Source organism: Bombus vancouverensis, chromosome 1 (genome assembly GCF_051014615.1).
Source record: "Bombus vancouverensis nearcticus chromosome 1, iyBomVanc1_principal, whole genome shotgun sequence".
Classification (NCBI taxonomy): domain Eukaryota; kingdom Metazoa; phylum Arthropoda; class Insecta; order Hymenoptera; family Apidae; genus Bombus; species Bombus vancouverensis.
In genome coordinates this window covers 5,956,304-5,969,212 of record NC_134911.1, presented here as the reverse complement: position 1 = coordinate 5,969,212, position 12,909 = coordinate 5,956,304, and the positions used below count along the sequence as shown (strand labels likewise).

The 12,909-nt window shown below is 29.8% G+C and overlaps 1 protein-coding gene across 2 annotated transcripts in view; it reads right to left on the bottom strand.

The window, feature by feature from the left end:
- Window positions 1-8,433, bottom strand: part of LOC117160630 (sodium-independent sulfate anion transporter) — a 38,878-nt gene extending 30,445 nt beyond the window's left edge. The window contains exon 1 of one of the 2 annotated variants that reach the window (XM_033341499.2): window positions 8,417-8,433. The gene's annotated coding sequence lies outside the window, so the exon portion shown is untranslated. The other variant, XM_033341498.2, reaches the window with a different exon arrangement.
- Window positions 8,434-12,909: the final 4,476 nt, after the last annotated feature.

The following is a 12,909-nucleotide window of genomic DNA, read 5'->3' as shown; positions in this document are numbered from 1 at the left end:
TATCATAATCCAATTCCAAATTGAAGTCAGTCCAATCATTTGTCAAAATCTTAACAATTTTCCAAGGAAGAAAAATTACAACATTATCAGAAAATGTATTATAGTTCTAGGAAACAACATACGAGTAATTACTGATTAAATTTTTGTAAAATCACGAAAGTGATACTTATATTACGTGTCTGTATTTCTTAAATAATATTCTATTTATCTTCTATTTATTTTTTATTATTAACTTTATTATTATATTACTATTTATAATGGCATCAAACATTATATTCATAGCAATTATCTAGTAATTCTCAATTTCCATACAAGACTGATATCAGCAAAAAAGATCTCTTTTATCATAACTAAATGAAATAGTACCAAGTCATATATTAACAAGTACAATAAATTCTATTTTTAATATTTTATGTAATTACATATGTAAAGATGAGTTTCTTCACTGAATAAATTGAGGAGTCTACATTACAGTTATATCATAATTCCTCTGTTAAAATAAGTGATTCTATTGGGTTGACAACCAAGTGCTTACGATTCTTGTCAATACCATCTAGCCATAAAATCCGCAATCACTTAGTTGTCAACTCAATATTATGTAAAATCTTGACAATTATTTCTTGTTACTGTCTCGCTAATTTAAGTGAATTTTCTAAAACAAAATGAGCTTAGTTTAAATTCAGTCTGCATTCTTAATAATTAACATACGGTGGAGTATTAATAAAAATCGCGCGGTCTCTACACAAGTGCTTTAAATCACAAATGGAGATTTTCTATAAATATTTTACAAGATATGGTTCGTCGCAAAAATCTTATTGCAATATTAAGGCACTGAAGACAGTAACACATTTTAGGAATCATATGTGTAGCGACAGGTGAATGGCCGGGGATTTCTTGTACCATAATTTACCAACTATGTAACACTTAATAGTAGACAAACACAGTTGACAAACAATAGTTGACAAATTACAAGTTATAAGTTATAGTTTTCTGTTGCTCAAGCAGTTCTTATAATTTTACAGTTTTACGTCAATCAGGAGTTGATTTCTAACTTGTAAAATTTACTCGTAGAATTTCACTTGTTTTATTGGCGTTGTTGTACGTAGAAAAAATTTGGTAATATGTAACGCGTGAGTTATGACGTTCTATTAACAATATTAGTTCATTTGTTTAAGAAAATATGTGTAATCATAAAGTTGCATCCTTTAAGTACTTTGGTACAGTGACATATGGATTACGGATACTTATGCATTTGTGAGAAACTTAAAGATACAATAATTCATAGAATGCACATAATATGAAAAGGTATGTAAAATACTCAGAGTATAATATAATATTTGATAGATGAACAATTCTTTTTCCTACAACCTATTTTTTATCTGTGTTTTGCACATAAATATCCACAGTCTAGCAATAGGAATAAAGATATGAATACCTCGTGGACAAAAAAATATTAAAAGATTTAGTTATTAAATATTAAAACATTTTATCGTCAAACATAAAAAGTATATGTGTCTTTGTTTTAGTTTCCTTGTTACATAAAATTACTTTTATTACGAATAAAATTTGTATCACTACATACACTATTATAGCGAATACTATTGTGTCAATACCAATCACACGCTCCGCGAAACTGTAATTGTCCATCGAACCTTGAGAACCTCGTGGGGCATCGACACACATTTCTTTCGTACGCACACAATAAACCACGCACCAGAGGTGATAATTTCGTGAAAGTGTTAAATAATTCATCTATTATTGCTCAAAGTACGAATTGGCTTTCTAAATGGACAAACAGTTTCCTAACCAGTTTAGCGATGAGTAACTCGATTTAATTACGTGCTGCACACATCCTGCATGTAAATGTGTTCATTATTGTGGGCTACGATTTTGGTCGATGAACGAAAGATAGTATATATGTATCTCGTTTCTTCTTGTTTTTGATGCGCGCGTTATCAAGACTTGTTTCTTACAAGGCACAGAAAATGTTTTCTAGCTACTTTCTTACTATTTTTCGTCAACTGCATCCAGTCTTACTGCATTCCTTTGATTATTTTCAACCCAATAGTATTTTTTTAACGTCAAAAAATATCACAAGATTGAGCAAATTATGAAAGGATTGTTATTAGTATGCTCAATTTCTCATTTTAAGTTTCTCATTCTATGTTAAAAACTTTCTTAGAACACTAAAAGTTTTTTTGTTTGTTGAGATAAGAACAGAATTGATATACCAAGACCACAGGAGAAAGCACGATGAATCATATTTTCCATTTTTTTACGGAGCAGTAGTTTTAAAATCTAATACATTGACGACTGCTCACATGTTGCAATTGCCCTTCTGTATCATTTTTAGGCTAAACATATAATTTTTTCTCCGCTGAATAACTTAAAAAGTGCCTATTGTCAGAATGCAAAATACCGTTTATCTATTATTTTTTAATGCTTTAACAATCGAGAAACTACACTGACCAACTTCTTAAATTGAAAAGCAGAAAAAAGTGACGATGAAACTTGAAATCGAAACATTATTTTTTAGATTTACTCTACAATTTGCTAGCGTTTATGTCACTCTCTTGTAGTAAATGACTGCATGGAAGCAAGTAATTTAACTTTAATTTACTTTTCCAGAAGTGGACGTTAATCACGTAATGTAACGAATCCGAGAAACTGTCCAAACATATCAGTTTGACTTCTGACGGGCATAATTACACCTTTGACTGAATCTAACAGGTCCTTTCCATTTTCAGCTATTTTATATCGAAGTCTTCCTTTTTAGTCATAGAGTGACTTGAAAATAAAATATCCGCAAGAATATAGGTATCATGCCTTTTTCCTCGATCCTCCAGCAAAGATTCAGAGACTTAAGATCACAGTAGACTTAATTAAGTAAGTAGCGATTAAAGACGGAGGATTCGCCGCTCGAATCTGCTCGAGAGAAAAGAGCGTGAAATTGTTTTAAATATACCGGCTGTGAATCAGTCACGGTATGAATACCTTGTTATTTTCTTTAATATCTCGCTACGGCGAGTACAGTCAACGGAGTGCAATTTGCGATAACGGGCCTCCGGGAACGATCGTAACTCTCGAAATTGGATTTGAAAAATGAATTCTAGAGATTCGTAGGATTTCCATGCATTTGCATCCGATTTTACGAGCCCGGTGAGTATCTTAAAAAACGATTTTTCGTGTTGCATAAATTGTGTCGTTTTGCTCGAAAAACAGTTAGCCTATCGATTTTGTAATTTTACGACGGTAATTGGACCAGCGAAGGTCTCATCGTTACGTCTTTGCCGCTGAACGTTTTGTATCTTTTTGCTTCTCTTTTTCTTCCCGTCTGTGGTTACGGATTATTGGCTGCGTTCGTGTACCATCAAATGACAATGGTTTTTCCACTGCCCTTTTCTTTTAGTTACTTCTGCTGTTTTATAATCTATTTTGCAAGAGCAAGGTGAGTATTTATGTTAGCTTGTCCTTTTCAGTTAAAGTATTTTCTCAAAACATTCACTTCTCTAGTTTTCTAGCATAGACGAATAATAACAGACGAATGAAATTATTAGGCTGCGAATATTTATGCAAATTTATATTCCTCTGTGAACAGAAATTATATAAAATACTAAAGAAATGGAACTGAAACATAAAAAGATTTCTCCTTACAAGTACTAATTATAATGAATATTTTGCTTTGCATATTTTGTATATGTCTGCATAATACGTGCATTTTGTACATTTCTATTTATTTAAATTTCCTATATAGATACATAAATATATTCAGTTTTCCAATAGCTAAACATGCATATGTATGTGTGTTAAAATACTTCAAGTTCCCTAGTTTTTTTACCTTTTTAAGTAACGTTATGTAGGATGTTATGAAATAATTACTAAATGTAAATTGTACACGAAACAAAGAAAAACAAAGATGGCGATAGAAATAATAAAACGTCAATGTCCTTTAGTTTCGAAATGATAGATAAGATATTTGGATTAAGCAAGACAGAAATGGAATGGATAGTATAAATTAATATAACTATAAACAGGACTAATTTAATAGATTAATTAAAGGTGCAATTTTCTGAAATAGTCAGGTGATATCTAATTATTGAAGTTGAACTAACGCGATATTTCAGTTAATTTACATTATTGAATTCTATTTCTCAACATTGTGGTTATGAAAGGGAATTCCAAAGATTTGCTTAATATGTTTTCTATTATTTCCTTTTCCACCTAGATCCAACAATTTCACGAAGGTTGTAAAAAACGAAGTATTCATAAAAATGTGATAAATTATCTTTTTTAAATTATGTTAATGTTTTTCTTGTCTGTTTTTCCTAGAATTTATCTACTATTTATAAGAATCAGAAATCTGATTTTTGTAGAATTTAGTTACTCCATTTACGCATTTTAAGAATTTTCCTTTACGCAACTTTTATACATTATTTCACAGCATGATTCTTAATGGATTTAAATAAGTTTAATTTGAAATTATTTACAGGCAAAATAAAATCAAATCTCCATCTATAATTATTATTATAAAAAATTGGACCAGTTAATTTCAAACTAACGACTTTAATTGAAGCATCACATATTTAGGTGCTGAATATTACTTTATTCAACTGTTAACACTGTACTTATATACAACTGCTTCGTCCTTTCCATGAATTTTTTGCGCTAATAATGAAATTGATAAAATCTTTCTTCTAACAATCGAAGAAGTCGTGACAAAAATAATTCTTGCCTATGTTTATCTTTCATCAGGAGAGCAAAAGCATACGCTAGAATCTTTAATCTCTGCCAATATTTCAATTCTTTGAAACAAAACTACACAATTCTTGTAAGTGCACATGTCTATAATTAATTATACCGCAGGAGAATTATACCTAATTAAGTCATGAAGCTGTGAATGTTATGATAAAGGTTTTTTTTTCTATAGAATTAGTTAATTTTTAATCGACAATAAATCGAGGTATCTTTTTCCATCGTCTATTCCATCATGTGGTGAATTCAGCTTCTCTGTTACTAAAGTTAAAAAAATTTGACACGAGTTGTTGTTATTTCTGTAAAATAAATCAATCTTTAACTGCGAAGGAAATATCATGCTTTTGGCACGGTTATATTTGATTTAAATTTTAAATTGCTTGGCACCACGCTTCTCTTTTTCTGTCGCTGTAAGTAGTTTAATCTTGTTTTCTATTGGCCTAAATTCTGATTCCGCTAAATTCCTGAATGTTTAACACGCACGTTAGCATGTTAAAACTTTCAACGTATCGGATATCATACAAAGAGCTACGATGTTATTGGAATTGGCGATCCAATTGTTTTGAACGAGATCGTACTACATGCAGTGGCTCACGGAAGTATCTGGACATTTATCGTAAAAAACTTTCATTCACAGATTATATGTGTTATATAACATATTTTGAAATTTTATTAACACTGTAAAATTTAAACTCAGTCGGTAAATGTACATAACATACAAGATGTATAACTGCAAACATTTAATAAAAAATTAGTATGCAACAAATGTATAATATAATATAATATAATATAATTTATATTATATTATTTTATGCCAATAATAATTATATTATTATAATAATATTATTATATTATCTTATTATAATTATAATTTAAACATTATTATAAAATACATTATTGATATGGTAGGTAATTAGCCGTTTAAATACTTCTGTGATCTTTGCGAAATATATACTTACATTGAATATCTTTTAACTTCTATGTTCATTTTCAGAATCGTTTCAGACTTTACTAACACACACAGTCGGTGCTACTAGGCTTTCGTACTGATGAAATTTTCAAATATTTAGAAATATTTAGGTATTGAGAAATACGGGAATATTTTCATAAGCTATTGTACTTCTCTTCTTCTTTCCACTTTTTTACTGTTACATTCCAAGCAGCCATATAAAGCCGTTTTTTTACGAGTTTTTGTAACTAGATTACACGCGAATTTTTCACTCGATACAATTTTCATTTACGTATTCACGGCTATTCGCCTAAGTATATGTGCGAAAGTTTATTAGAAGGCCTATAATCCTACATAAAGGCGGATGATGCTTTCTCTGAACGATTTCAACGAACATTACGAAGCGATCAGTGAATTGATACATCTCATTCAACGTTTTGTGTGGCGACGCGACGCGACGCGACGCGACGCGATGCGACGCAACGCTTGAAATGAAAATCGTTCGGCCATGTATACAACGCGATAAAGAGTTGGAAAGATTCTTTGATCCAATTTTTTATAGAAATTTTATATTTTTTATTCGTTTGAAACAATGCTTCAAGATGCGAACCTGCCTAGCATGTTTCCTTCTATTATTTGTTGTTAATTGTTGTTATATCTAATACATCTCATCAGAGATAAATAAACAGTGCGTTAATACATATACTCGTAGTATATATATTAGTTACATTTTATCTAAGTTAGATGCATAATACCTTAGTTACATTTTTTATCTATTTTAATAAATTTGTATTGCTAAATACTGTTTTTAAACATTGTGTTTACGAATGAAATTTCAAGGATTAGTTCCATATGTATTTAGGTTTATCTGTAAGAATGTGAAGGAACTGAGACATTTGTGGTATTTTTAATTCATGGAAATTGTTATTTGTGTGTTTTATCTTGTGAAGTAATTTCAAGTAGTATACCTATTATTATAATGTATTACCTGTACTTCGGTAAAACAATATGCAATTTGTTTTATTTGTGTATTTTAATAACATCCAGTTCATATAATTTTTACGCATTATTTTGCTATTTGTTCCTTATTACACGAAACAATATTACATTTTTGCTTATTTCAATATCAATTTACGTGAATTATAATATATAATTTATAAGAAATGACTTATGTAAGTTATAGTAATAATTGGTATAAAAATCAACACGTTCAATATGGATATTACACAAGCATATAATATAATTCTATAGATAGCAAGTAAAATAGTTCTCATGGAATTATTACCACGATAATTAATTCAATTCTGTCTAAACTTTCAGAATATGTAATTTACCTCAAAGAAGAGACATATGCCTTTTATAATCTTTTCCTTCTACGTTCGTTCAAAATCTGTTTAAACTTAAATTAATCATTTTCATATATTAGTAAACTTATATATTTATATACACTAGATTTATGCTAGATTTATTTATTATATATTATTGGATATATTGTGGTAAATATATATAATATAAATTATTTAAGGAGCTAAAACGTTAAAAAAATTTGTTATATTTCTTCCTTGCATTATTTATCATGTCCGTTCTATCTGTTATTTGTTATTTCTATTATACTTTTTATTTTTATTCTTATAATTCTTTTGCTTTCATTGCTTGCTATTCAATTTTATTTTCATGGAGATATTTTATATTATGATATCATCGTTATATACCATTTGTGATATAAAATATCTAGATTACGAATTTTTATGCAAATTTATATTTTTATAGACATAACTAACGAAACAGAACATAAGTAGTATTAAAAATTATCATAACGTATACCCTTTTCTGAACGTTTCATATATTTTGGTATATTACATATATGTATGCAATTTGTACATTTTTGTATTATTAAATTTCACGTAAGTTCATAAAAATTCGCAGTATAAGAATATATAATAAATAAAGTAAATAGTCTTTTCTGTAAAAAAATTAAAAACAATTTCCATTAGAATTGATATTTCAGAGTCTCGTGCACTAATGATTCTTTGTTTCTTAATTTTATTACACGTTCTAAAATCCGTTGATATCCGTTCGAAGGCATCCTACAAGCTATTATAAACTTCATTTAACATTAACCCATTCTACTTTCTCGTAGTTTTCGATCCTATGGTCGTACACGATATCATCGATTGAAAATAGAAACACCATGCTAATCTCGCATACATAAATACCTTGTATCAATGTCACATCACAGCCAACAGTGAACCACGGTAATTGTAATTCCTAAAGCCATCATGACCAGTAGCGTGTCCACTGGCGTGTTGTTTTCCCTGCGAACGCCACGATCGTTCTGTTTCTTTTTTCTCTTCTTTTCCGAGAATACTCGCGAAGAGTTCACTGGCGTCGCGTCAAATGTGTTTCCGTGCACAGTTTTACAGCTTCCACGCAAAAACTGAACGCTACGATCGCGAGAAATTCAGCGAGAAATTTTCACCACGTGCGATCGTCACCGTATAAGAAACGCTCGAAGAATTCGTTTCAGATTATTAACAGAAGTAAATAGGTAAAAGAGCTGCGCGTTCCGTGAAAAATTTAGGTTACCGTTTGATCGAGAAAGTAACACTGGTATGTTTTCGCTGAATTGGTCGATGTGGTTCGATGCGAATCGAACAGAAATCTTTATAAACGTTCGAACGTTGTAAACCGTGTGTCTCTGAGGGGAACGCTCACCTGAGCTGAAACTTGACAGCCGAGAATTCGCCTTTGCGCGGTGCGCTGATGCGTCTGCGCATTAATACCCATCTCTCCTAAAACATCGTCACGTGCTTCTGAGTCAGTCCACGCTACACGTTGGTCACTGTACTACACGCTACACGGTACCGTGCGTTGAAACGCGATGAAAATGAGGAAAGAGATGGCCGGCGTAAATCCCCGGAAACCCACCAATATCTCGTTAAAAAATGTAAATAACTCGACTCGACTGAACACTTTCCTTACAAAAAGCCTTCGGTGAGTATATTCGTTTCTCTAACGTAACATGTGGTACGAACTCCAACGTAATGAAACCTGTTCGACTCGCTTCAGGTATTTGTTTCGTACAACTTTTTCTGCTTTTCTCTCTTTGTTGAATAGTCATTTTGAATTAATAGTTTAACATTTGTCGACACGCGTGATCTGGGAATTATATGATGTTTAAACAATTTAGGTGAAAGTGTTTAGGAAGGGATAAAAACGAATAGACTTTTGTTCCATATGATAAGACTTTTCTTTGATCTAGGTTATAAAATACGTTTAGTGATAAAATTTCCAGTTATGTTAATGCTCTGTCGTATAATACTAAAACAAATCTTTGTTTGGCAATGGAATTTCAGCTGTTCAAATTTTATTTTATTTTTATAATGAATTTACATTGTGAAGATCTTGGAACATATTTTTTTCAATATAATTAGTAATACAATTTAAGCTTTTTATGATTTCAGTTTTATTAAAAACAGGTTTAAATATCTTTTACAGTAACTTTATAACGCTGGAATCTTAAAATATGGCATTTTTTAAATATAAATATTAGCATATATCAATTTATCAAATTTAAATTTAACTATTACCAAAAATAGGTGCAAATCGTAAAAAAGATATTATTGTCGGAATTTGTAGTTTCTATGTGTATACACATGTTACGAATCTCTTTAATTTGAAATTGATATCAATCATCCAATCTCTGCTTGTTAAGGTTAAACAAGATTATTAGATCGTTCTAACGATTTTAAAATCGTTATTGCAACAAAGAATAAGAAACAAATTAGAAATGCAATCGGATGATGACATCTCTTAATCAGCGGGCTGAAAATATGACGTTCGAATTTCCTAAACAAGATTCACATTACTTGTAAATAGATTGTATTTGGAGATGTGTTCTCGAGCGTCATTAGCGCATAATGTAGTTAACTTTGTATTGCTATATCTATTAAAGTATATTGTAGATTTAATATGTTATAGACAGTCAAATACAGAAAAAGATAGAAACTTTAACAAATTTATTTTTGTTCTTTGTATGAATTCTATTAAAATTTATCAACTCTATTGTTGTAAATATTAACTTCTAAATCTTAATAATTATATAAGTATTGAGAAATATGAATATTCCTCTCATGTAGAAAGATATATTGGCATACTATTGACATGGATCATTTATTTTCTAATAAAGTTACCAATCTATTAATAAGTTGCATTTAAAGTTCTAGGTATCTAGAAGATACATAAAAGACTATTATGAATTAGGTTTGTATACTAAATCCCGTACTACACAGTTTCTGAACTACACGATAGAAGCGCTTTTTATGTCAACAATCTGTTTCTTTAGAAAAAAAGAGTCTCCCCAAGCTAATGAAAGATGAATATAGATATTGTTTAAGAAAATATAGTAGTGTATTATTCGCACCTTGCAAATATGTATATTTTTATATGAATCAATTATTTTAAATAGGTATATCATTTCTATCACTACAGCAAAAGATTAAGAAAATAAAAGGAAACATTTCAATACTATATAAATATGACAGATATTTTAATTGATTGAATGAAAGACTTAAGTAAAATTGTTTGAAAACTTAACTTTCGCAAATAGTTATATTTCTCTTCTATGTTTTTTAACATTACATTATATCGATTTATTGTATCATTCAATTCAAATTGCTCACTCGATCTTTATGATGCAATCAATAATTTGGATGCTACTTATACGTTCTGAATTACCAACAGTTATTGAGCAATATTTCCCAATGTATTAGATATATAATACATTATGCAATCCATTACTTATTGTATCTGTTGTTCTTAATAATTAATAAATATTATTCACGAAGATTATATATAGTATTATAAACTATATTCTTCTAACGAATGAAATTTAAAGAACTTTGAGAAAGGATAATAAAAAAAAGAAAAAATAAAGAACACTAACTTTAACTTGGTAGGAATTCGTAAACATTTAGAGATATGAATAAAGACGACAAAGCATGACATACAGAAACTGTTATGGTCTTTTGTTATTAAAATCTACCGCTAATGAAAGTGTGATCTTCTAAAAAATTCTCTTACCGTGATAATATTAATTACTGTCTACCAGTTATAACGTTACATAACACGATCAGTAGTCGCGTGGATCATTAAGGATAAGCTCAGTTGCCTTCTTTATGAGTTCGAGAGATCTTTTCTACGTGTCTGCTTGCTATCTTGCATTTTGTTTCCGTTCTCTTACATCACAAGCAGACGTAGTGGCGCATATTTGCCACAAATGGAATTCATGTGAATTCATACCTATTGTTAGCGTAATCAAGCCAGTAAATAATATCGTCGTTCAAAGCACGTTGCAAATCGAATCGAACGGAATGGGAAAAAAAGAAACGTCATTTACGATTTACCAGTTGCATTGGATTCGGTTCCCTGGGAGTTAACATCCGGCTTTATTGTGCCTGGCACGTTTTTCCTATAGAGAAGAACTTTGTTCCGTTGAAACGTGTAGTTCTTGATGGACCTTCGATCTAGAATGGGATTTACTGTAATAGAGGAAAAAAGAATATGTTACAATATCGGTAATTCATTTTTACGTCATTTGTGGTATGTCCACGATGCAAAAATAGAATTCCTTTCTTCCTGTACATTGGAATTACCCTAAAGTTAAGGCAATCGGTAAACCACGTTACGTTTTGAAATCCCAGAAAGAGTTTCTTCAATGAAACAATGGAAAAGTTCGCAGAATGGTTTACCTGCGTATCATTCTTCTATTATTATATTATACACACGCGCGCGCGTACCTTCAATTATTTATATGCAATTATCATCTTCGATAATTGCATCCTCTGAAATGTTGGTAAATTTCGAGAGATAATCTATTTTTTACCGTACTGTCTATGTTTCAAGTGACTATAAATTTTGTCGTAACGGACATTCCATACGTTAACCTTATGTTCGTAGTTAGTACTTTATCGTAATCGGTTTTTTTAAAGAGCTAAAAGCACGGACATTATTGAGTGTTTGCAATAAAAAATTTTTATTGGAAACCAATTAATTCGTTGATAAACGAAATTGTTTGACCGATTGTTCGTGTAAGTTCTGTCATTATCGGTAACCCTATTTTAATAGTCGTGGATTGCCCTTGATAAATTACATAATATAACATGACTGATTTTAAAATGAATGACCAGACGTCGCCGATGATATTATTTTTATAATACCAAACTATATATATTATAATAATACGTATTATATATATTATTATGTATATTATACTTAAATATATTATTATATATTATTCAATTATATGACTGCCTTCAAATTATCTGAATAATGAAAAGTTCACATTTTTCGGTTATTCAGTTTGGTTTCTAAGTGATTAAATTTTAATTTGATTAAAATAAAGTAAAATGGACAGATGAAATTTTAAAGGATATTTCAAATTAAGTTTGAAAAATAATTCTCATATTATCTTACTTTAATTATTATACTTTAATTATATTTTATTATATTTGTATGTATATCGTACTATCAATAATATGGGGAAAGAAAATAAGTATATATTTCAAAGTATCAAATTTTTGTTTCAATAAAAGAATCAATAAAATAATAACAAAACTCCTTTTCTTTCATTTTCGATAACAATGTGAATACAATGAAATATTAAACTGGCTTAATAACATATTTATATTATTAATTACTTTTTGTTCATCAGTCTCTGCAATAAGGAAAAGAAATAAAAATGAAAGTGTTTAATTGTGGAAAAGAGTAACTTTAAAAGCGCATTCAAGTGTAATACTGAATAATTTAACTGCTTATGTATAATGAATGCGCAGTGCAGTTTATTCGGGTTGCGTAGATTTCATTACAATTACCAGTTCCTGCAATTTTAATTTGCTACCACCGAGGACGTCAAGATTACAACGTCAGCATACATTTCCTTTAAGTTACGGTTACTTTTGTCGTTTTCCATTTAGTTAACTAATACTTGCTCGAATCACGGTAATGTATCTTGAATAATAATATAATGTGTCGTTTTCATTAGTCATTTGCTTTTCTTATGAACATATGAAATAGTACTTACTCGTTTCACGTAATAAAGGAACTATGTGAAATGCGTGAAAGACGATTGTAACGTTGTTTAATGTGCTAAATACGTCGATATGTCAGTTTTAGAAGAACAGTTAAACTTAACGATTCTTGTAAGGACA